At 43.1% G+C, this 25615-nt stretch overlaps 1 protein-coding gene across 2 annotated transcripts in view; it reads left to right on the top strand.

The window, feature by feature from the left end:
- chrm3a (cholinergic receptor, muscarinic 3a) overlaps positions 1-25615 on the top strand; it is an 82803-nt gene that overhangs the window by 21782 nt on the left and 35406 nt on the right. For both annotated transcript variants that reach the window (XM_038737791.1, XM_038737792.1), the window contains exon 2: positions 2526-2640. The gene's annotated coding sequence lies outside the window, so the exon portion shown is untranslated. The remainder of the gene's footprint in view (positions 1-2525; positions 2641-25615) is intronic.

The raw sequence follows: 25615 nt of genomic DNA, 5'->3' as shown, positions 1-25615 counted from the left end.
AGTAGATTTATATTGGACCATTGCAAGGGGAGATAAGGAGGAAGAGAGAAGTGGGACTGTGTGAGAAAGTGTCATGAGATTTATAGCGTTTAATCTGCACAGTCCAATATGTATGTGTACTGTACCATAGTGGCTGTGTGCTTCCATGGTCAATGCCCTCTATTGGACTGAGGAGGCTGTAGACTCCTATGTGCTTCCTTCAATACGAAATCACCAGGTGTTTCCCGTCACCTGGCACCAACAAGTTTTACTGTTGCATAATGCAAGTAAATGTTTACTTAACCTAGTCACAATGGAAGTGCTTACTACTGTAAGTGGAGATTTATGCATCCACTATATTAAAAAGTGTTTCTACTTGTTACATTGAACTAAGTTGCTATAAATACTTGCACCCAGTAAATGGAAGGTCTAACTTTTACGGAACTAACTGAACCACTTGACACACGGATGTTAGTGCGCTAATTTATTATGTGATTAGAGTAAAAGAGATAAAGTGGAAACTGATACATTGTGTAAATTTTAAATGACACTTTACAGAAGTAACTCAGCATACCTCAAATAATAAAATCTTAAATATTAATGCCATTATTGTTTTCATAATGACCTAATAACTAACTAGGTTAACACACATGTGCACATTTATTAAGAAACAAAGTAACACCTACATTTAAGAACTGAGTTAAGTTTAATGTATTGCTTGCCCCCTAAAACTGTTATTTCTGGAGGGTTTGCTATAGCGTGTGATGCTAAAGTGAGTTCCTTTTTATATAGATTATTACTTTTGATTGCAGTGCTACAGAAACTATATAGAAACTATTGATTATTTTGAAACTAGCCAGTGGTTTCTAAGAACTTAGGAAGGACCTTATGCACAAACTTAGTAAAGGATTTACAAATAGCTGATGTATAACAATTGAAATCCCCACATTGTGACAAATCTTAACATACATCCTGTTGTGGGAGTCGCCATAGCAATGACCAGAACAAATTCTTTTGCTGCACCCAACCCACAAATACTGCAGATTGTTTTTTCCATACGGGGAATTGTGGCAGTGTTTTGTGATTTGCCTCTGTGCCTTCCAAATGCCCAGTGTGAGAATGGATATTCTCACATGTAACAAAGGTTTGCTGATAACCCATGAGTTTCTTTTCATGTTCCTCACAGTTTCATTTAGAAAATGAGCACTTTCAAATTTTCTACTTCCGAGTAATTCGCTGTGAGACTGAGAACTAAAGCTTATATAATTTCTTGACCTTTTATCTGTGACTTTAGAGGAGTGGCCTTCACATGTACTGTATGACACATTTCTGTTTCATATTGGTAATGAGCCTTTGTACATTCACATTCACACTCTATCTGGATAATTACCAGTTCATATTATTGTGGGAAAAGCCCCCTCATAGGGTATTTCATGCAAATTGAGAATCAGATCAAGTCTTGTTACAGATTTAAAGTGGAAACTTGAAAATGATAATTGTCTCGTTCAGTTCTCTTTATGGCTCACTTGAGAATGACCCTGCAGACTCAGTGAAAATGTGGAGCAGATAGGCTAAGTGAGGTCATCATTATTAGGATGAGCTTTTCCATCTTGTTAGAATGACTTATTTAAAAGGAAAACAGTTGTGGATTTTTAATTAAATTGGTGTGTTCTTCGTTTAGTCACTATGCAGTCAAAGAAAAAGTCAGTGTTACTTAAATAAAGATGTCAGTGCAAAGAGAATTACCCTTCCCCAGATATGTCATGGAACTTCCCATTAGAAGCGAAATGTTTCCTCGATTGACTTATGAGGTGTGAGTTGTTAGTGTAACACAAAAGATGAGTAGTGTGCTCAATTGTACCACAATACTGGAGGTGTTCTGAATTGTTTGTATATTAGTATCGAGCCCCTGCACTGGCTGTCCTCCACTCTTGTCACCCTTATTCATTTACCTATCCAAGCCAGCTATGACTTCCATTTTTTATTAAATTCTTTTTCAGTCTGGGAATCGCTCCATTACTTTTGATTATTTTTAATGGCAAGCTCATATTTTGTAGTGCATTCATATTTGTCTCTTAAGACTTGAAGACTGTTTTAATGAGCTCTCATAAGGATCTGCTTCCTTAGCCCCTGGCTAGATCCAGCTATGTGCAGCAGGCAACTCTACTAGACCAAGACTATATAAGGCATGAACACTTCCCTAGACATGAAGACATGCCATTCTTCCCTTTGACAGATATTATCCAGTGGGGAATGGTAGCTACAGTACTCGAGTAGACCCTTAATTAAAACATATTGCATAAATAAAGCATAAAGAAAGATTTTAAAAGTGCTGCAGATGAGGAGGTAGTTTACCGAGAGCAATATGAGCTATTTGGCAGTGACAAACATGAAAAGAGTTCCACCTGTTCAGGTTTGCCCTCCATTTAAAATGCTAAATACAGTCAGTGTGTTCCACTAACTAATCTGAACACATCATCTTTAACGCATTCTCTCCTGCCCTTTCCTTCTCCCTTTTCCCCTATTTCTCCCTGTCTGCCTCCCAGGCGCCATGATCCAACCAGAGGAGGATTATCGGGCACCCCCAGTAGACAGCATGGCCACCAAAAGGCACTCCGCTGAAAGGTGACCTCCAGACACTTCACCTCCCCAAAACATTTGGTAAGTTAAGAGTCAGAGAATCCCTTGTATTCACAAATGACCCTTCACCATACACACACACACATGCACATGCACACGCACACACTCTCACACTGTCAGTGTTTGACAGGATGTGCAGCTCCAAGCCATTTACTAATGTTCATGTTAGACAGTTTAAATGAAGCCCTTTACAACAAAACACATTATCTAATGTCTTTTTCTCTGCTTTTATAACCACTGCCTTTTGAAAAAAAAAAATTCAGAGTGAATTTTTTTCTTTTTCCCTCCCTGAAACATTGATTGACTCATCCATGCTTAAGAATTGCCATTTCCACCTTTGACCTAAGTGACAATATCCTTTCAAGCAAAAGCAAAAAAAATCTTTATTTCTTAATTAAGGGTTTGTCTTTTTCCTAATCTGAATAGCCTTTAATAGGATCAATAAGTCTTTGCGCAAAATGCACTCGTTCATGCATGCTTTGTGTGTGTGAGCATGTGTGTGAAAAATATACTGCGATGGGTAATGATTAGATCAAGACGTAAATAAACTTGTCTTCTTCCATGTTTCATAATGACATGTCTCAACTACCATTTTTATATGCAGAATAAGAATTAGAATCAGAATCAGAAGGAGCTTTATTGCCAAGTAATGTTTTACACATAAGAGGAATTTGCTTTGGTGATAATTTGCTTCACGTAGACAAACATACAGTTGACATAAATAAATCTAGAAATATATAAATATGGAATAAACAAATGTTATTTAAGAATAATAAAAGAAAAGATAAAAATAATACAACTATTTGCAGAGAAGGAACAATGTGGATATTCACACGTGCAATTCTCCATGTGGTGTTGTGCAGACGTATTGCAACGGAAGAGAATATTGTGTACATAAATATATAAATTAAATATAGAACAACAATGATTAATAATTAATAACAAATATATGCAATAATTTTTTTCTTCTATGTATGTGTAGCCTTGTGCCTCTCTCCTTTGTTTCATGTTTGGATTTTTGTGTTGATGTTGAGAGGACTGAAATAAAAAAAAAAAGAAGTAAAATTTTGATGTGCTGAGACATTTGCGTTATTTGAAAGAGGGGAGTGTCTGTGAGGGACCCATCCATCCATCCATACGTTCATCCATCGATCGTCAACCGCTTATCCTGCGTACAGGGTCGCTGGAGCCAATCCCAGCTTTCATTGGCAGAAAAGGCAGGTCTGGACAGGTCTCCAGTCCATTGCAGAGCTCTGTGAGGGACCCGGGTTAGGCTAGCTGCAGACGGGAAGAAGCTGTTTTTGCGGTGAGAGGTTTTGGTCCTGATGGACCGCTGCCTCCTGCCAGAGGGGAGAGTCTGAAACAGTTTGTGTCCGGGATGGGAGGGGGTCAGCTACAATCTTTCCTGATCGTTCAAGTCCTGGAGGCATACAGGTCCTGAAGAGATGGAAGATTGCATCCAATCACCTTCTCTCCAGAGCGAATGATTTGCTGCAGCCCACCTTTGTCCCTGGTGGTGGCAGCAGCGTACAGGATGGTGATGGAGGAGGTGAGGATGGACTCAATGATGGCGGTGTAGAAGTGCACCATCATTGACTTTGCAAGGAGGAAGTACATCCTCTGCTGGGCCTTCTTGCTGATGGAGGTGATGTTTAGATCCCACTTGAGGTCCTGGGAGATGATGGTGCCCTGGAAGCGGAAGGAGTCCACAGTGGCAACTGATGAGTCAAACAGGATGATGGAGGAGGGTAGGGCTCTTTCTGAAGTCTGCGACCATCTCCACTGTCTTCAGAGCATTGAGTCACCAGATGGTCAATCTCCCACCTGTAGGCAGACTCATCCTCACCAGAGATGTGCCCAATGAGCGCAAACTTCAGGAGCTTGACAGACTGGTGACAGGAGGTGAAGCTGTTGGTGTACAGGGAAAAGAGCAGAGAGGAAAGAACACAGCCCTGAGGGGCACCGGTGCTGATGGTCCTGGAGTCAGAGAGATGTTTTCCCATCTTCACGTGCTGCTTCCTGTCCGTCCACCCTCAGAGATGACAACATGGCTGTGTTTAAACAAGATATATGACCAAGTGTTTTCAAGTCTTCTCTCTTAAAGAGGTCATATTATGCTTTTTGGCTTTTCCCTCTCCTTTATTGAGTTATATATCTTTTTTTTGGTTTTAGGTTTGCAAAGTGAAAAAGCCCAAAGTTCACTCCAAAGGGAGTTCCTATCTCCCACAGAAAACTCTGCTCTGAACTGCCTGAAATAAGCTCACTTGTTGTCCCGCCTTTTTCTTTTGTTCTCTGTGACGACACAGCAAAATGTGCGTCATAATGCTCGCCAAGCAACTAGTCCGACATGCCCTCAAAAATACCGGTGGAAAAACACACTGAGCTGCAGCACACAGTGACGAGACGTCCGCCTGCTGCCTCCCCTCTCCCTTTCAAACACTACCCCCCAGGCAGTCAGTGGACATAAAGGTGATGTAGAGACAGAGCTCAGTTAAAACTTTATGGATCAAAGATACATTTGTTACAGATTAGTAACTCACCACTCTGAAACTCTTGCTCCAGTCCATGTTGCTAAGCTGGTAAGGTGACATACAGCTGAACCGAAGCTGTGTTTACCTGCTTTTTAGGGCCCGCCCTACTCTGCTTCAGATTGGCTAGTAGTCCTTAAATAGGAACTGCGCATGTGCAACTCCCAACAAAGTCATGTAGAGGCAAGCTGCATCACTCATTGCTAAAATAAAGTGTTCAACACACAGGGTGAAAAGAGTAGCTGTAGCAATGTGCAGTATGGCAAAAATATGGTGTTTTTTGAAAATGAAACCATGTAAACCTGTTCTGGTACAACCCCTAAATAAGATTTCGAAACCTGAAAATCAGCATAATATGACCTCTTTAAAGAACGAGGCTGGCAATATTCTGTGATTTTGTCATTGTAAATAAATAACCATTATGTACGTTTTTCAATGAAATTAATCAAATTTTCATTGCCTTATTGTCAATGGCTCAAAACTCACTTAGAAATGAAGCACACGCCTGTTTTCTCCGTTGCATGTATCAGCCACTATTCTGCTTTTAATGTGAGGTCTCCGGGTCGGATTCAGCCCTGTGCGCGCTCCCGAGCCTCTCTCTGACTAAAGCGACAACACCGCAGCTAACGACATGCAGTCTACTAACACCATAACCACAACCAGCTCACAGCAAAACACAGGCTCCACGTGAGGATAAAAAACAACAATAAAGATTTATGTGCTGAAGCCCATCAGACCAAACAGGTTCCGATGATGTCGAGTAAGAACAAAGTGAGCATTACTAAAGCTGGAGAAACACAGAGAAAGTCACATTAGCTCACCGGCTAACGCCGAGCAGTTGGTGTTGTTGTCCGGTGCAAAGTTGTATCGCTTTCCACATTACTTGACCAACTAACGCCACCCACGTTACTATCCTGTGTGCCACTGTTGATTTAGCCTGCAAGAAAAGATGTAACAGCAAAAAGCAAATGTGGAGCAATTTGTTACGTTAGCCTATAGTGATGCAGCCAGGGCAGTCTGTTCTCCCTGTCTGTCTATAGTCGCTGTCACTTCTTTTTTCGGGAGTATTGAGCCAATATGCAGCTGGCTGTGCTGAATGAAAGGTACGGTGCCGGTGTTGATCTGCCTCTGAGACGGGAACATCGAAGTAACAGAGCCTGAACATGTCTGGAGAAAAGCCACAGCCTGCATGTTCCTGTGTTTATTGTGGTATTTCTGTATGAAAGTGGTAGTGTTTCGGATTGGAGAGATGTGACCCACAACCAGTTCATCATAGTGTAAAACAAGCAGCGTAGTGAGGATACAAACATTTCAAATAGTAGACGAGCATATATTTTATAATGCGGATCTATGTCTGTCTGTCACTGTTAACAGAGACTCCAGTCTGCAGTGTAGTTCATACACTTCCCTGAAAAAACGCAGACTTGTAGAGTAACATTAGACAAAGAACGTTTTTATATCACGTCGACACTTCTATCCATATTCATGCTTCCTCTCTCTCACTGATTCACACAAGCTTTGTTGTTTGATATTGACGAGCACATCGACTTCATAAAAAGTGTATACATATAAGTATTCAGCTAAGTAGCCGGCCATCCAAACCCAAACCTTACTTATCTTATCAACACATCTCTCTTGCTTGTGTTTGGGCTGCTCAAGTAGTCCAAAGAGTGAAGTAGTGCTCCTGATGGCCCGACTATGATTTCTTGTCTTATTCGTTTTTCGTACCTTAGCTGAGTTGACCTCTGTGTGTTTTAAGTAATAGAATTCATTGCCTGAGTGCAACAAACACAAAGCTGATTTGTGTGATAGTATGATCTACATGCTACAAAGCTTGTTCTGTGATAAAATATTACCTTCAACTTCGCTAAAGTTAGTATGAAATGAAGTAGCCTTTGGCGAGAGTGTTCCTTTATGGAAATCAGGTTTTGCACTGAAGTGATGATTGATAGCAGACTTGCATTCATATGAGAGTAGAGAACCTTGGGCTAAAATCAATGCAATCTCTGTAAGTGAAACTAACACAAATAAACATTAAAATCAAGCAAATATAAAAAAAACATTAAAAAATGTTTCATTAACTTGCCAAAGGCAAGGCTCATTTGTCATGGAAGAAATGGTGCATAGCATAAATGCAGTTACTCCATACAGAGTTCAGTGGGTTTACAGTTTGTCACCCAGCGTATCTGTGAGTGTGGGTACAACAGCAGGAATGGTTAAAAGCACTTGAGCATTGGATTGAATTCAGTCAGCGTGCATTTAATTTGGGTTTGCAGTAACAGGAGGCACAGACATGGTTATACAAGAAATATGGATGAACACAGTTGGGCATGTTTAGGAAGGCACAGATAAACCATTTCTGTCACCTCATTTCTGAGAGTATGATTACCTGTCTAAAGTAATGTATTTGTTCATCTTATCTGTTTCAGCTATTGGTTACATTGTTAGATTTCATTGGACATTCACAATGTTTAGTGGCAGACTGTGATCATTGGTTTAAGGTTTGAAATCCTTTGAGGAATTTTGTTTATCTGAAACTCACAATTAAAGTGGTCAACCTAGAAATCTTTTCAACACCGGAGTTTATTGATATTCCAGAAATGTTAGGACGTGTTCTTCTCTGTAATTTGTCACTTAATTAAGTCATGTTTTTAGTTAGAAATTGCAATAAGTAAAGGAAGTTTCTAAATATCATTAAAAACAAAAATTTTTTGCTCCTAATTCCTGCATGGATGCAAAATGCTTCTGTAGGATAGACTTAGATTACTTAGTTTCAGATTAATCATAAATACATATTCAGTCTTCTGTCATAATCTGTCAGCCGTTTCTTACTGAATATCTTAACCATGTCTGTCAAAATCAAACTGATGGAGTGTTTGTGAGAACAAAAGGTGAGTTATAGTGAGGAAACCCAGTCCAGTGGGACTTCATTAGGCAGTGGGGTTCTGCATTATAATACATTATACAAAATCAATTTGGTATTCAGCTGCTGCACTCAGGGGCTCATACTTGCAACTACAGAATAATCCTTGACTATGTTAGGAAGTCCATTAATACACACACACACACACACACACACACACACACACACACACACACTAAGCTTACTCTGCTGAAGATTCTTTACTGTCCACAAAGTGTTTTGATAAAACTACAGCAGGATTAGGGCTTTTTAAAACACTGCAGTGTTTGTTTTCAGTCTCCTTAAAAACTCTTCAGTTGTGTCAAATGGGTGTCTCAGTCTTGATAAAAAGTTTTTCAATTTGAGCTTAAAGTGCGGAAACTGTTGTCAAGGATGTGTGTTTTCTAGGAATTTACTAATCGTGTTTTTTTTATTACATCCTGGTCCAAGTCATTAAATATTTAGAATCTGTTGATTCCAGAGTTCCGATATGATAATTTTACATTTACATTACACAGTAGCAAGTTGAATGCTAAAGTAGACATATGTTAAATCAGTACAGTATAGACATGTTTGACAGAACAATTTTATTTTACACTTTATCTCAACATTTCATGCTTCCCCCATATATATTTATACTTACTCAAAACTTCCGAATGTTTCTGTATTACTTTGCTTAGCATAATATTTTTTTATGTAAAATGTCTGTTTGGATCTGGGTGAGCATTTGGACAGCCTCTCTGTACCCAGCACTGAGGTTCAAATAAAGCTTTTTAATCAGCACCTGAGACCTCTGTTGTTCTCTTGTTTACTTCATCAAACTGTAATTTTGTAGTAGTGACAGTGTTTTAATAGTGCACCATGGCTTTTTTTATATTTTGAATTTATAATAGTGACATATACAGAAAGTGTGTAAAACAAGATATGTTGTTCCACTTTTGTTATTATCTCACTACAAAACTGTAAAACAATTTTTAACAGATACCTTATGAGTGGCTGTTGCACTGTTTTGATGCAACTGGCGTGTTGACCATTAATTTCAGTGCTATTCTCAAGTATGCTCTAGTCTTTTCTCACCCTCACTCGCTCTCGAGGTTTGTGGGGATGATGTTGCATGTAATGAGTCTAATTTGGTTTCCCGCCATATTGCACAACCATGTAGCCAAGTCTCTTTCCTGCACACCAGCTCATCCATTGACTGCTTTGTCCAATGGCAGCTTTGGCTCAAATTGCTGCCTCTTTCTGTCAATATGTTTGCTCCACAGCAATCTGTCTTTTGTGTGATTGAGTTTTCCTGCTGCAAAAAGCTTGCCCTATACTCAACGCTAATCTTCTATACCTTTGGTGGACCTGTCGTACAATATCTGAGAACTTATTATACCTTTCAGGTGCTTCTTTTAAATTTCATTATTACCTTATTGGTACTGTAAACTCTATACTCCTATCCTTGCGGCTGTGCAGCCTGTAGACTTGATAAAGGCAGTGTTTTCCTTGTCATACCACTAGCCTCTCCCACATCTTTAACTTTGCTAATTTTATGTCCTATACTGCCTATTTTACTGCATTAACCAAGGCAACATACCAACTCTATCACAACACCTTTATCTTAGGTTACTTCTGATTTTCCTGATGTCCATTCCCTCATATATAGTCCATAGGGAAAACTATAGGAGAAATGATGCACTTTGCTAACCTGAAGGAAACTTGTTGTGAAGAACGCCTACACAAGTGACAAAACTTTGATAATTTTTTCCCCTCACCTCCCTTCTCTTTTTCTCTTTTCCCTCCCGCCACAAAATCCCCTTGTTTTATAATGCTTCCTACTTTAGCTGCCAGAACACACAGTCCCATACCTGCTGGAGACAGTGTCCAGATGTGTCCAGTGTCCTCTCCAACTTTTCTCCGTTGGCATAAATATATTTTTATGTGGTGGCTTTCGATTTAAGCAGCTTTTCAGTCATCTAGTCTAGTAGACATGTTATTCTGCAGGCATTAAAATGCACTGGTGGAAACAACACTGTTGTCCAACTTCTGTACTGTATATGCTTGCAATATTTAAAATACTTTACACTAGCACCTCTCACTAGACACTCTGGGAATATTACTGGATACCTGCTAAACATTGCCTTCTAGTGGTCATAATGGCTTTAGCTATAATTGGGAAATGTTGTTTTAGAGGTTACAATAACACAACATAACTTGGAAACTAAAAGTGTTCACACTAAAATACACTACAGTTAGAATCGGAATCAAAACTTCCTATGTTAGCTACCTTTTTTACATAACATGATTTCAATTTAGTTAATTTCATTTCATAAACTTTATAGACTTAGTGGACCTCACACATTCTGTAAAGCACAAGGAAGACAAATGATGAAGTATAATTCAGGTCACAGCACCCAAATGAACACAGAAAAACGTGTTTAAAGCACTCCATTTAAAGGCAAGACCGTAGTATAGTCAGGACAATTAAGTTTTATTAGCTCAGAATGACTTCATCACACTAAAGTGTTGTTTTAGCACTAAAAGTTATTGACTTGAACAAGGCAGCAGCTTTTTATGGAAGAGCCTTTTAGCCAATGATGTTTAGGCTTTAATTCTGTTACTTTTCTAAAACAATTTGGGAATTTGTGTAGCCTGGTTTGAGTTTAATTTGCCAATCTCTGCTTCTGTCGCTCAGTTTTCCGTGTCATATACATTAATAATGTGTCTCTGACATAACGTTAGTGTGATAGTTGTGTACATTATTAAACGGTTAAGACATTCATGTCGCCCTCATGTTTATTTGTGCAATACTTTCTGACCAACCTGGAAAAACAAATGGCATCCCATAACATCTCAGCTGTGCTCTGCGTTTAGTGCTGCAAATGTTAGCATGCTTACACGGTAAACAAAGATGGTGAGCATAGTAAACATTCTTTGCTAAACATCAGCATGTTAGCATTGTCATTTTGAGCATGTTAGCATGCAAGCGTTAGCATTTAGCTTAAACCTCTGGTGTGCCTAAGGACTGTCTCATAGAGCAGCTAGCATGACTGTAGAGACTTTGTTAATGAAAATGTCACAATATTATCTTGAGCCTTTGAAGTAAATGACAACAGTATGCAGGAGTTCTTATCTGCAGTGTCTGATGCAAAACCAAACTGTGTATGCCACAGATACACAAATGAAGAGGAGTAGGGCTCGCAACTCATATTTGATGTATTTGAGTTGGTAGTTCCATTATAATCCACACATCTTCATCAATTCAGTGGCAAAATACCAAATAAGAAGACTTCAAAAGGAAAATAGCCATATTTCAGGCAGGCATGTTTCTCATCTTTCCAAATACGAATTTCTTTCAGCATCTCTGTGGTTAAATCCACCTGTAACCCTTGAGACACAACCTTGAAAAAGAGCAAACAGACTTCTCCTTTCGTCTTTTGACCTTCTGTCATACCAGTTTAGTTATTTGGTTTACACAACCTCTTAGGAATTTTTCCTTTTCAGAGTTAGTGATAGAAATCTAGGCATGCGTCATAATGCTGTGGTGATGAATTGGTAAACTGTATCTTCTGAACACTGTATCTTAGGTCTCTATCATTATGATAATAAATTATTACAGTTGCCACATTCGCTAAGCCACAGAAAGACGGTAAAGGATTGAGACTTCTAAGCAGAGCATCTTGAGTGCAAATGTTTCGTTGGACAATTCTGACAAACAGGCGTACTCTCTGGAGTTTTATTCATGAAGGTTTCCAAGAGCAAAGCAAACCAAACACAGGGAATGTCATCTATTTGACATATAAGTCTGAGAGTCAAAGCCAGTAAAATATCTTCATTATTGGAATTTTTGACTAATTTTCCCTCATTGTCATTGTTGTATTCCTCTGTGTGAGAAATTCTCACTTGGCAATTCTTATTGGTCTGAAACAGAATGTATATTTTCCTTATCTTAAAACGCAGTTCCCTGTTCATCTGTTTTTTTTTGTCATACTGTGCCTTCCTAACTGTGTCTCACACATGCACCCACACCACTTTTCTCTTTTTCATTCTTATGCTCCCCTCATTTCTCTTTCACCAGGCCATCCATTATAGACAGGGTGTCATTGATGCATTGTGTGCGGTATAATTCACAGATATGGCTTCTGTGTGATAAAGACTGCTCATAGAACAAGGGGACATCTGTCCTGTGGACCTGTGCTGCCCGGAATTGAAATGAACCATGTGTTGAACACTCACAGGGGGAAAAGGGATTTGCAAACTGGAAATACTTCCAACAAATTGCTTGAGTGTTGTAAAAACAAAAAGAGTTTAATTACCATTTTCCTTTAACAGGATGGAAAATAGTATGTAGTGAACTTGTTTGTCACATTTAGCTCAGATTTTTAAGTGTTTTTATTCTTGACATTTTCAAACAAAGGATGCATCCAGCTTCTCATGTGCTTTCTTTGATCTTCCATTCATCTATTCACCATCTGATACTAACGTTTGATTTGTTTCCAACTTTAGCTTCACTTGGAACCAATCTCACTTCCATTTTTAGGGGTCAAGGTGTCCGAAGATCTGAATTGATGATTCTGGCTTTAATTAGTATAGCCTGTTTTAGTGATATCAGCAATTCTTTACAGGCTATGCTAATCTGTGCCAGAATCAGCAATGCAATGGGGATGGAAGCATTTCTCCATGACGTACAGTAAGGCTGTACTGCACTGTTGTCATGGCCTGAAATTTTCTTTTTATTTATTGCTGGTTTTTGAGTCAATGCTTTGAAATATAACAGAGCATCTAAAAAAGAGTTCCTCAAGATGGATGGATGTTGATAAAGGCCTCCTGTCAAGGTGCAGGTCTGCAGACAAGATATAATTTGTAATTGCAAGAATTAAAAATACCAGAGTACGGTAGGTCTGTATGTGCTGGAATCAAAAGGCCTTTTCTGAGAGATCCACTGGGCAACAACTCAATGAGTGTAAATGTCAAAGATGTCAGTATATAACCCCCCTTGCCTGTTTTCTAATTTTCTAATTTCACCTTTGTTTTTCGGATAAGGTGTCTCATTGGTGTGGACAACACTGGTTCCAGTAGTTGCTGCCATGTTCTGATGTGTTTTCCATTAACCTACTATGTTAGAGGCGCCTAACCTGCAGACACTTAATTTAACAGCATGCCAGTCCTTTAAAAAGTCATTATCTCTGTAGAAACTGTGCACGTATGGGGACCATATTCCCTATGGAAAATGGTTGAAGGCTTTATTCAAAATTTTATGTTTAATTTTAGTTTGAAGTATTTAGAACAATCTGTTTTAAGGTTGTACACCATAAGATTTTCATGATATCAAACCCAGTTTTTGATTCTGTTTATGGCTTTCATTTATCAGTTCAGTTCAATTCAATGGATCTTTATTGGCATGGGAAACAGATGTTTACATTGCCAAAGCAATGTGAAATAAAAACATTTATCCTGTTATAGCCAATAAATGTATTTAAACGTATCAATTACCTCACTATTAAGTAGTTTGCATTGTCAGTGGTGGAGTCCGCCATTCCCATGCTGGACTCAAATGGCATGGACATGCACAGGGGATTCACAGGAAGTGATGCATGCACAATGTGAACAAAATTCAGATGTCATGTACTGAAATCTTAAGGATTAAAACTTTAAGGTTTTTACTCCTGGCAGTTTTGATCTGATTATACATATTTATTACAAAACAGAATTTACTTAAGACAGAATGTTTCATGCCAATCGCTCACAACTGATAAATTGCACTTTAACTTTGAGAAAACCTTCCCTTTTTGTGAATTTACTGCAACAGGGGAACAGTGTGCATCCGAATAATACTGACATACAGGTAAGCTGCCTGTAAACCAGGGCTCTAAGGGACTGGCATTCTGCTGTGGCCTTTGATTGGCATGGGGGGAAATGGCACCAGTATCTGGAGGCACTTGGATCAGACCTGATAAAAAATACAGACACACACAGACACAGAGATGGATGGATAAACACATGTAAATGCACACACTTATGCGCACATGCACTGCAGGCAACTGGCCTCGCACTAACCCTCCAGCCCTCTTTGCTTTGTCTGGATCCGAGCAGGAATATCAATCCACCTGTGTAGGCTTTACTTTGAAGCAGCCGAGAGAGGAAATGTGCTCTCATTAACATAATCACCCATAGAGTTCTCATATAGGAGCTTTAAAGCTTAATGTTTTAACTAATTTACCATTAATCATTATTTAGCTTTAATGAGGGACATGATTAAGTTCTACAGTCTCTCCATCTCTCTCACGCAGACAATTTACTCTGAAATTCACAACATGCTTGAGACTAAGGGTGATTGATTTTGGTATTAGGTATATTGGTCTACTGCCCACCGTGTCATGTTATCTACATCCATGTTGATGAATCATCTGTCTTTATGGCTAACAGCAATTAACTTGCATGTTTAAGATTCCATCCATCTTGTCCAGCTGTTGTATGTGGCTGTTTAGATTAGACCTACAGGGCATTCGACTTTATAGAAAGCCAAGAATTGGCTTTTATCCCCTAAATCATCTCATCAATGGAAAAAAGGTTTTCATTTTTCTGGGTAATTATGTTAATGTGACTTTGGAAGAACGTAAGTAATTGGTACAGCTTTTTTCCCCACTGCTCACATATGTTTTAATATCAAGCAAAACGGATTTTTCCCTGTATATATTGTATATGACATTGTAACCCAACATGGTGTATTTATAGATATACCTTTATAATGTAGTGGCTTTTTGGACCTTCCTCCTCAACTTGTTAGCTTAACTCCACCAGTCAGTGATAGACCCTGTTCAGTCTCTCCTGATAACATCCCAGCTGGAACATGCAGCAGAGAGAAAGAAAATAAAGGAAAATGCAGGGCCTCCTGTGGTCACCACTGCAAAGCGTTATACTCCAGAGCACCAGGCCTCTCCATTTAGCAAAATAATTCAACTCATTACCTCCCTCCTCTCCAAACTGTATGCATGGAAATTGTTACGCCTGAGCAGCTACAGACTCTTAAGATGCCTTACTGTATGTGGTACCCACTATCTGTGTGGGTGCATGAGCGATCGCACATGCTGAGTATTTCTCCCTCTGTCTCCAAACATTGATAAGGAGCTCGGAGAGAGAATGTCTTTATTTTGCATGAAAGCCTGCAGCACAAAAAATAAACTATAACTAAAAACTAAATAGCACAAGTTGAGTATTCATATATTTTTATTTCCAATAAATCAAGAGGAGATTTTATGATAAGTAAAAGAGCCCTCAACTGGACTCTATGGGTACTACCTCTCCTCCTATCACACGCACGTACTCGCCCACTGAAATTGTGTCCTCCTCACTGCTCAGCATCCAATCAACCCTTCAGCAGACGGCAGTGGAGCGGCAGGGCTCCATCATAGTGGGCTCCCCCTGTGCTAATAGAACTAGGGTTACCATATCGTAACCTTCGTTCTATCTCACACAGGCTCCGCCCTCTACTGGACTCTATGGGTACAGTGGGTGGAGCTCGATGACTGTCCGCCCAGCCGCGACAAGCCACAGCTCACCTCACCGACACAATCGGGCACAGGTTACCAGCCACAGGCCTTAAGCTGCCTCCATCCTAAGCGATGGGGCAGTGGGCCACCCCTCAGAAAGGTCACTAGACCGCTAGGGGTTTGGCATGACCAAGAGGGATCTGATCCAGCCAGATCCAACACCTGAACTGTCCTGACCCCTTACAGGGACATCACAGTCAGTTTAAAAAAACTTTCCCCTGACAACCGGTAGTCTATGGTAGACACCGGTCTCCTTCTTCACAGATCCTGAGTCGCACCTGCGAGCACAGATCCTGAGAAGGAGCCCGACACATCCAAGAGGTAAAAATGCACAAATGGACATGGTGAAGACCACGATGCCGTTGTGCAAATGTCCTCGACGCTCACCCCGTTGAAGAGGGCCGTAGACACAGCCACACCCCTTGTGGAGTGAGCCCGGACCACCGAGGGTGGGTCTTTCCCCATCTGGCTAGGCGCTTCTTGGATAGAGCTTTACCAATCGCATGCAGCCTCGCCTCCCTAGGCCCAGGGTGGGGCGGAGGGTGGAAGGCATCCAATTGTATGGTCCTCGACCTGAATGAGCTTCTTATGTTCTTAGGAACAAAGGAGTTGTTCGGTCTTAACACTGCTGTACTGTGGTCACCACGAAGCAGCATGCAGCTGGGATGAACCGACAAGGCGCACAGCTCCCTCTTGGCAGAGGTGAGAGCCAGTAACAAGGCTATCTTGAGAGATAGCATCTTCAAGGAGGACTGTTCCAGGGGCTCGTAGGGGTTTGACCTCAGAGCCTCTAGTACCAGTGGCAGGTCCCACTGGGGTGCGGAGAACGTAGCACTGGTCAACGCTTCACGAGGGGGTGGGTGAAGACAGGTCTGTCGCCAAACCCCTCATGACAAGATAAGATAGCTGCCGCATACACCTTAATGGTTGAGTGTGACAGTCCCTTCTCCATTAGGCCCTGTAAGAAGGAATGGATGGATCCCACTGAGCAGGTTATGGGATCCATTTCCTTCTCAATGCACCAGCGCTGAAAGCCCAGCCACTTAGCTTTGTAGCAGGAAGTGGTGGAGCCTGCCCTTGCCGCCTGGATGGTATGTACCACCTCTGCGAACAGCCCAGCCTGTCTCAACCTCTCCCTTTCAGGAGCCAAACCTGGAGAGGTTGGCCGAGCACCGGCAGTGTGCCTATGGCGCCTGACTCCTGTGACAGAGCCCCCCAAACCTGAGGCACAGGCCAGGGCTCCGTCACTGCCAGCTGCGTCACCTCTGCGTACCACCCCGCCGATCTGTGGCTGGGGGCTACCAGGATGACTGACAACCATTCCTGTCTCACCCTCTCCAGCAGGGAGGGGGATGAGATGGAGTGGGGGGAAAGCATACAGCAGCCCTTTTGGCCACGGCGTGTGCAAACACGTCCACACCCAAGGGCGGGCTGTCCTGTGGTAGGATCGAGAACCACAGCGGGCAGTGGGTGTTGTGCCGTCTGGCAAACAGGTCCACCTGCGCCGTCCCGAAGCGAGACCAGATCTGCTGTATTATATCGGGGTGCATTCTCCACTCGCTCTGTGGGGGACCGCCCCTCAACATGAGGTTGGCCTCCCTGTTCTCCAAGCCTGGGACGTGAAGGGCCTTCAGAGACAGCAAGTGTGCTGCAGCCCACGTCCATAGGTCCTCTGCTAACGTCAACAGAGCTGCGGATCGGACTCCGCCCTGTCTGTTGATGTAGGCGACTGTCGTGCGGTTGTCTGTCCTCACCAGCACGTGCCTGCCCTGGACTAGGGCTTTGTGGTGCTGGAGGACCAGAAACACCGCCTGGTTCCCTCTGTACTGACTGGGGGGCGTCACCATGCATCGCTTGTGCCTCTTGTGGTTTAGATGCAGGCTGGTAAACCAGCTTTGTAGCCGCCGCATGTGTAGCAGGCCCAGGGTAACCACTGGATGGGCTGCTGCCATGAGCCCCAGTAGCTGCATTACTGACAGCGCCATCACAGCAGTTCCCAGCTGGAGCTTGCGGACCGCTTGAAGAAGGGTCGTCTGTCTGAGTTCCGACAGATGAGCTCTCAGGCTGGCTGAGTTGAGCACAACCCCCAAATACTCCACCTCCTGGTGGGGATAGGGGGAGCTCTTCTCCCAGTTGATTGCAAAGCCCAGGTTGTTCAGATGCAAAATCAACTGAGCTGTGTGGAAAATTGCCCATTGTTTTGACCTGGCCATGACAATGAGGTCGTCTAAGTAGAAAAAGACCCTCATGCCCTGATCGCGCAATGGTAGCAGTGCGGCGTCTACACACTTGCTGAATGTGCGTGGGGCCAGTGAGTAGCCAAAGGGGAGACTGGTGTATTCGTAAGCCACCCCCTGGAAGGCAAAACGCAGAAAATTCCTGTGTTTCCGGGCCACCTCAACATGAAAGTAGGCGTCTTTCAGATCTATGGTCGTTAACCAATCGCTGGGCTGCACTAGCTCTAGCAGTTTCCTGAGTGTCAGCATGCGGAACGGTTTTCGTGCAATGAGCTGGTTCAGGTAGCGGAGATCCAGGATGGGTCTGAAGCCTCCAGTCTTCTCGGTGACCAGGAAGTACGTGGAGTAAAGACCCTTGTACATGTCGTGGGTTGGAACGACAGAGATAGCCTGTTTCTGCAGGAGCTGTTGAATCTCTGTGGCCAGGAAGTCCACCTCCTCCTGAGAGGACAGGATGGCTTCCTTGATGCCCTGGAAAGACGGTGGGATACGGCAAAATTGTAGGGAGTAACCCTGCCTCAATGTGCCCTCCATCCAGTCTGTTGGCTTGCAGCAGCGTCTCCATTCCATGTAGAAACGCTGTTAGCTGAGGAGCGTTGTGGATGAAACGCTGGAAAGCTTCCTCGGCCTTCACCACCACCAAACCCTCCAGTTTGGCCCAAGGGGGGCCGCAATCAAAAGGGCCAAACCCGAAAAAAACGAGCGGACTGTGGTGTCCTGAACAGACCACGGCCAGTCGCTCCGTTGACGTCATTGCCTGCGACAGTGTTGTCGTAGTGTCTGCAGTGTCACGACAGTTCACTATCGGCAGAACTGTTGTGAGGAGCAGTGACGAGACGGGGAGCTCTCCTCTCCACAGCTGTTGGCCACTGTGGGAGAGATAATGTCCCCTCTGCAGCCAAATGGCGCAGCGAACCACTCGCAGAGGCAACGAGCGATCTTCTCAGCATCTCTCCGGCAATAGCGGGCTAGGCTGCTGCTACCACGGTTACTCCGTGATGCGCTGCGACCTCTCGTTGGAGCAGTTGTTGGCAGCGTAGCGTGTATGTTAGTGTGGCACGAAAACACTGCCAGTGAGCTAGCAGCGCCCGAGCCGGTTCACGTAAGCGCGCTGGGAATGCAGGCTAGGATCAGATAGCTGCATTGTGGCGCTTCTACGGCAAGAGCGACTCGTTTCTCGGCTGCGGAAGCGGAGTGTGTCGCAGCTCAGGCGGCGTAGCGAGCACTGTGGATCCCCAGGCCGTACCACTGTCTCCTTTTGGCCTTAGCCGGGAGAGCGGTGTGGGCCACGGGGCAAGCCGTTAGCTTAGCGTCGGTGAACGCGCCGTGTTGAACACTTTGCTGTGAAGGGGTTGGTGGGGAGGAATTAGCTCTTTGAGGAATGTAGGTTGTTTTAATCAAAACATTTGGTACGTTCACACCCTTGTCACAAGCAGCACACAACGTAAAAACACAGTGGCTTGGACATGAGACGGAGGGGAGGGGCTCGGCAACATCGGCCGGCTGCTCTCCCTCCTCAGCCAGTCATTTCAGCGGCCGCTTCTTCCCCCAGCCGCAGGCTGGCGGGGGGGTCTAGGCTGCTCCTCTGGCCGCGATGTAGATCCCCTCGCCTGTGTGGGATCCCTGGGCGGCCCGGTGTCTCGGGGAGGGTGCGGTGCATCCATGGATCCGCCCTGAGTAGCCGGTGATGAAGACAGCGGTGATCTGGCTTGACGGAGAGCACGTCGTCTGAGAGTGGCATTACGACGGCGAGGCTCGCCGCCCTTGCCGTGAGCCATCGGTAGGTGGCGACTTAGCTGTGCCTTCTCCTCATCCAGCCTTCTGAAGCACTGAGTAGCGGAGGATATGGAGCCAAAGAGGCCGTCAGATGAGATGGGGGCACCCAACAGCTCCTCCCGGTCCTTCCCATGGAGAGCGGTACGTCCCAACCACACGTGCCGAGAACTTACTGTGGCCCGATACATCACGCGCCCAGCAGCGGTGGCCACACCCTGGACCAGGTTGTTCATCTGACCAATGGCTCGGGGCAGGAAATCCACCTGGTCCGATGAGGAGGGGGGGGTGATCGGGGACTCGGATGCCGCCGCGACACCCAGCACCCCCAGATTGTTGGCTGCTGCGGCCAGCTGCGCGCCCAGTCGGAATACTTTTTCAAAATACTCCAATGTCCCCCTATCCTGCGCCAGCGGCGGGCGGGGCCTCCTTCCCGCTGACCAGCCAGCAGAGTGAGGAAGAAGGTGGGAAGCAAGGGCCTCTTACAGCGGGGGCACGCACGGAACAGCTGTTTCAGTGTGGCCCTGCACGCGCAGGAAATCAATCAAACCCGCAATGGGCGCCCTCGTCTGCTGCGGCTCTGCTCAGGATGCCTCGGCACACTGCCAGATATCTGGGAGAGCCGGGGAGACGAAGGCGGGCTGAGCACGGCGAGTCGGTCCGTAGAACCCCTCCCGGAGCCGACTCACCGGCTTAGGCGGGATGGGGGGAGGGGCAGTGCTAGCCATAACCGCGGGAAAGTCGTGACAGACTGAAGAGGAATTCATTTGCCCTTTAGACATGGCCGAGATGGCTGCAGTAGAGGTGGCCGACGCAGATGACAGGCTGTCAGCATTATTGTCGTTCGGCGGCGGCGGCAGGGATGGCAGGGAGCGTGAAGCCGACTGAGTCGGTAGATCGGGGGCCGGAGCATCCTCCTCAGCAGGGAGGGGATCCGGGCCGGTGTCTTCCTCACTCTCCTCGCAGATGAGGGAGAGCTCACACTGCCGGAAATGCTCCCAGCGCTGCTGTCACCGGATGAGAGGAATGGCTCGGCAGTCAACACACGGCGGCGGTTGGTGGATGCCATCTCTGGCGTGGTCCCTGCCGAGGCATTCAAAGCAGAAGCGATGAGTGTCTACCCCGGCGATCAGACCGGGGCACGACGGGCAAAGGTGAGCTTCAAGGAGCGGCAACTCCATCTGTGGAGGTGAAGGTCAGTGGGCGGTTCACCGTCTGTCTGAAGAAAAAAGGATGCTGAGCAGTGAGGACACTGCTATTTATACAGTACGCACGTACAGTAGCGACGTCCAATTGGTCGGCTACTTACAGTATGCAAAATTTCAGTGGGCGAGTACATGCGTGTGATAGGAGGAGAGGTAGTACCCATAGAGTCCAGTAGAGGGCGGAGCCTGTGTGAACATATTTTACCCTCTGCTATGTTTGGGAACTAGTTGTTTATCTACATGTGTTTATATTATAATTTGTAAAAGCTAACTTTTCAAAGAATCTATGCTGATTCTGGCAGTAACAGAGTTTGATGCATTGTTATGGTGGAAACGGGTTGGCCGATAAGATTTATATATATAAATAAGATTGTATACATATATATACACACAGAGAGAATCTAAAATTGTAGTAGATTTTGCCATACCATTTTTGCTGTGGCATCAATCTCTGTAAAATCTTTAAGTGAAGTAGGTCATTGTGGGCAAAATCAATGAGCAGAACTTCTTTATGACTATGTTGAATTTTTGTTTTTGCTTTTTGCATCAATGTCATTTCAAGCAAGCTTCTCAGTTGTGGAAATTTGCTTTCTTATGTGACAGTAAACTGAATATCTTTACGCTTCAGACTGTTGGTCAGACAACTATTTGAAGCTGGCCCTTTGTGCTTTAACAAATTATAATGGCCATTTTTCATTTGACATTTTATAGACCAAAGCATTTATCAATTAATCAAGACAGCAATCTGCAGACTAATCAACAATAAAAATAATTACGATATATATTGATATCGCAAAATAAAATTACCCACTTTGTGTTAGAGGGTGTTTTTATCGAAATCACCCAGCCCAAGTGGAATCTTTAATCTCTCTTTCTTTAACCTCTCTTTCCTCTTCATTTATGTTAATTTAATACTTTCACTTCAAATACGATTCTACTGGTGTTCTACTACACTACACAATGCAATCAGTCTACCTTTGTCTAGCTTTGTTCATTTAGCCAGAACCTAGTAGAATGACAGATGAATGGATATCAGATGCGAGTCAGATTTTTTACCAGATTCAGACAATATGACTTTAATGGAGCTTCAATTCTAATGTACAATTTCTTGTTCACTTCTCAGTAACATTCAAGCCTGGCTGCTCCTTGTCCATCAGCTGAGCTAACTGCCAGTGTGATTTGTGCAGTGCAATAATGCTTACGGCCATTTCCTCTGTGATTTATTGGAGCCAAGAATACCACCCTGTCATGCAATTAATGACACTCCATTGATTTGACCCATTCCCCTTTGGCAGGAAAAAAAGGTCTCTAGTGGGTTGTTCTTCTCTGGGGATGCTTATGAAACTTATGTCAGATTTCTAAAGCTTAACGCTCTTAGTTAACATTTTTCCTCTGGGGGCATAACCAGCAGAGCTTCACCAAAATATTAACCTTAACAGACCCTAAATCAAGAGTCTGCTCAACATTTGATTTGCAGATGAGTGGTTTATTTGCAAAAGCCAACGTTGTGTTAAAGTGGATTATTATGCCCAGTCAAACATCCAGTGTGCTTTTAAGCATTTCACTTCACCCGGTGAGACTGAGGTCAGTTCAGGCTGGCTGAAGAATGAATATTCATGATCAGTTCAACGTACTGTTGGGATTTGATAAAATTAAATTTTTGCCAAGAGAATTCAGTTCATTTGGAAGGACTGATATGATTTGATTTGGAAGCCAAGATTTAAATACGAGGGTGGATTATTTCTCATCCAAGTATTTCAGCAGGGAGTCTGAAACTAGTCTCTGACATCGCATGGTATTTCTTCCTATTGTTACTTTGTGGAAAGGCAGTGAGTTAAGAAAAAAAAGATCATTATCACCCTCCACTAATTCTTGCTCTCTCTCTCTCTTGTGATACATTTTCCTGCCCCTTACTGTTCCTCCTTCCTGCCCTTACACAGCATACTGTACACCGTCAGAAATAACCTTACAGATGAACTTGCATCTACACTTGCAAAATTACATGGCTGGCATAGAAAGCCTTCTATCAGCAGTATATGACGAGGGACTGTGTTATTGGTCAGAATCCAATACTCAGAGATACAGAATCCAGCAGTATGAGGCAGAGGCGAAGGCTATTGAGAGGAAAGTAAGAGCTCTCATATGTATTGAGAGTGATAAAGGAGCGAGGTTTGAGAGAGTTTTCAGTGGAGTGCATGGAGTTCAGCTATAAAACCTCTAACTTTTCAAACTTATGGCACAGAGCATAAAAGTTTTACCTGGAATGAACCCCAACTGGATTTTCTTCACCTCCATGACCTAGATGGTGGGTCAATCTGTGTATACTGAGTCCATAGATGCCATGCAGCTAGAAATGTTAACGAAAAAAAACACTGTCAATCGGCATTACACATATTAACGCCCTGCCGTTGCATCGCCTTTGTCAACATTAATTAGTGTTATCTATTTTATGCTACATATTTCAACTTCACCACTTTTCATAGGGAAATATTGTACTTTACTACATGTGTCTTATTTTACATACAATAAATATGACCAGTTAATAGAATATGGTGCATTGGTAAGATGAAACTACCCAGATGTATTTCAATCAGTAAAGATCTAAGGAGGGCCAGCCTCACAGTTTGAGAACCACTGCAGTAGTTTCCACTGACATAGTGATGTATCCCAGTTTTGTTTGTATGACTTGGAGGTCATACCCTTGACATCACACATAATCTGTAAAACTGAGATAAAGAGCGTGAAAACTGACATAACGCTGCTAGAAGATTAAAACAGATGATCACAAACCTGACCTACTAGCTTGTTATCTGTGCTTTTGTTTAAGACTGGCTGAGGTCTGACTACTCAATTTTGTTCTTCATGTTTACATGGCAGAATGACAATAAAGATCCTTGAATCCTTGAATTAGCTCCCTCTCAACCATCTGCAACATTAAAATGTAGTGTGCATTTTAATGCATTAGTGATAATCATCAAATAATATAATATATGATCATAACACTGATGGCGACCATTCTGCTACATGATGAGTGCTTTCACTTTTGATACTTTAAAGAGGTCATGTTATGCTTTTTGCCTTTTCCCTCTCCTTAATTGAGTTATATACCTTTTTAGTGCATGTAATAGGTTTGCAAAGGGAAAAAGTCCAGCCCAAAGGGAGTTCCCATCTCCCACAGAAAACACTGCTCTGAACTGCCTGAAAACAGGTCGTTTGTAGTCCGGGCCTTTTCCCTTTGATCCCTGTAACATCACAGCAAAATACGCATCATAACGCTCGCCAAACGGCTAGTCCGACACGCCTTTGTTACAAATTAATAACTCACCACTCTGAAACTCTTGCTCCAGTCCATGTTGCTAAGCTGGTAAGAGGCACATATACAGCTGAACAGAAGCCGTGTTTACCAGCTTCGCACGACCCGCCCTACTCTGCTTCTGATTGGCTAGTCCTTTATTAGTAACTGCGCATGTGCAACTCCCAACAAAGATCATGTAGAGATGAGATGTATCGCTCCAGAGCTAAAATGAAGTCTTCAACACAAAGGGGGAAAAGAGGACCAGCAGCAATGTGCAGTATGACAAAAATATGGTGTTTTTTGACACTTAAACCATGTCAACCTGTTCTCGTACAACCCCTAAATATGATTTTGAACCTGAAAATGAGCATAATATGACCTCTTTAAGTGCATCTTGCTGGTAATACTTCTGTACTTTTACTTTAGTACTTTCAATGCAGGACTGTGACCTTATCAACCCCTGTTTTTTATTAGATTGATACTACTAGAAAAACTGCATTATTTTTAAATATGTAGTACTGATATCTTCTAGGAAGAATGAAAACCTCTTTCCCTGATTTCTTAGCTCTTCAAAAATGAGTGCCTTCTTGATCATGTTGCGGTCTGTGTGAACAGAAGGTCAGAGTTTTCCTTCATTTCCTTAAAGCTAGGGTATAGGCAACACTGGGGAACTAGCAAGAGACAGGTAGATTTTGAAAGTTTCCAACCAAAAAAACCATGCCCTCTCCCTTCAAGCCTCTCTCCAAAGCCACTACACAGGTAGACAGGCAGGTAGGCCAGTCAATAATTTCATTCAGAGTGAATAAAATGATAGGCCATGCTTATTACAGTCCTGTGACAGCCACAGATACTGGATTTTTTTTGTGTGTGTGTGTGTCAGAGCATTTGATTCATTGTCTGTGGGGATATAAGAGAATTTCAACAAATATAATCAAAAATGCTTCTGAAATCATTTGCCTACCACAGCTTTATACTTAATTTGATAACTTCTTGCACATTTTATCTGTAGGTGTGTTGCTTCTTTAAGGTATAAATGAAAGTATAATGTCTTCTGTCTCTTGTAAAAGGAACTGGTTACAGCTCAGGAGCAAGAAGAGTTGCCTTAAAACGTTCTGATCAGATTTACAAAGCACACAACAGCAAGAGATTCATTTGCACAATGCAATCACTCCAACTTGCTATCAATGAAACAACCCATAGGAGTAACAGGCTAATGGGATTCTGTCTTGATTTCCTATCTTGCTCAGTTTTCAGGAGGTATTGGTTAGTGGGTAGCCACTGACAGAGAACCGCCCTAGTGACATGGTGTTAATGGCTTCACTAGGGAGACATAATGCCAAAGCCAATGCCTCTGGGCGCTGACTGAAACTTATTTGCTTATGGTTGAGTATGACGGTACCATACTGGGCTGCTATGGATGAGAACAACAAAAGTGGTTAAAAGCTGTGGGATTTCACTAGTTTCTGGGAGGATGCATTGATGATGGTGAAAGAAAAGTGAAGAAGGAGAAGAGGAGGACAA

The sequence above is a fragment of the Micropterus salmoides genome, unplaced genomic scaffold (genome assembly GCF_014851395.1).
Source record: "Micropterus salmoides isolate LMB-PRFRI ecotype aquatic unplaced genomic scaffold, ASM1485139v1 Ms_hic_scaffold_22, whole genome shotgun sequence".
NCBI classification, from domain to species: domain Eukaryota; kingdom Metazoa; phylum Chordata; class Actinopteri; order Centrarchiformes; family Centrarchidae; genus Micropterus; species Micropterus salmoides.
Note: the sequence above shows the minus strand (reverse complement) of the source record. Positions and strands in the feature narration are given on the sequence as shown.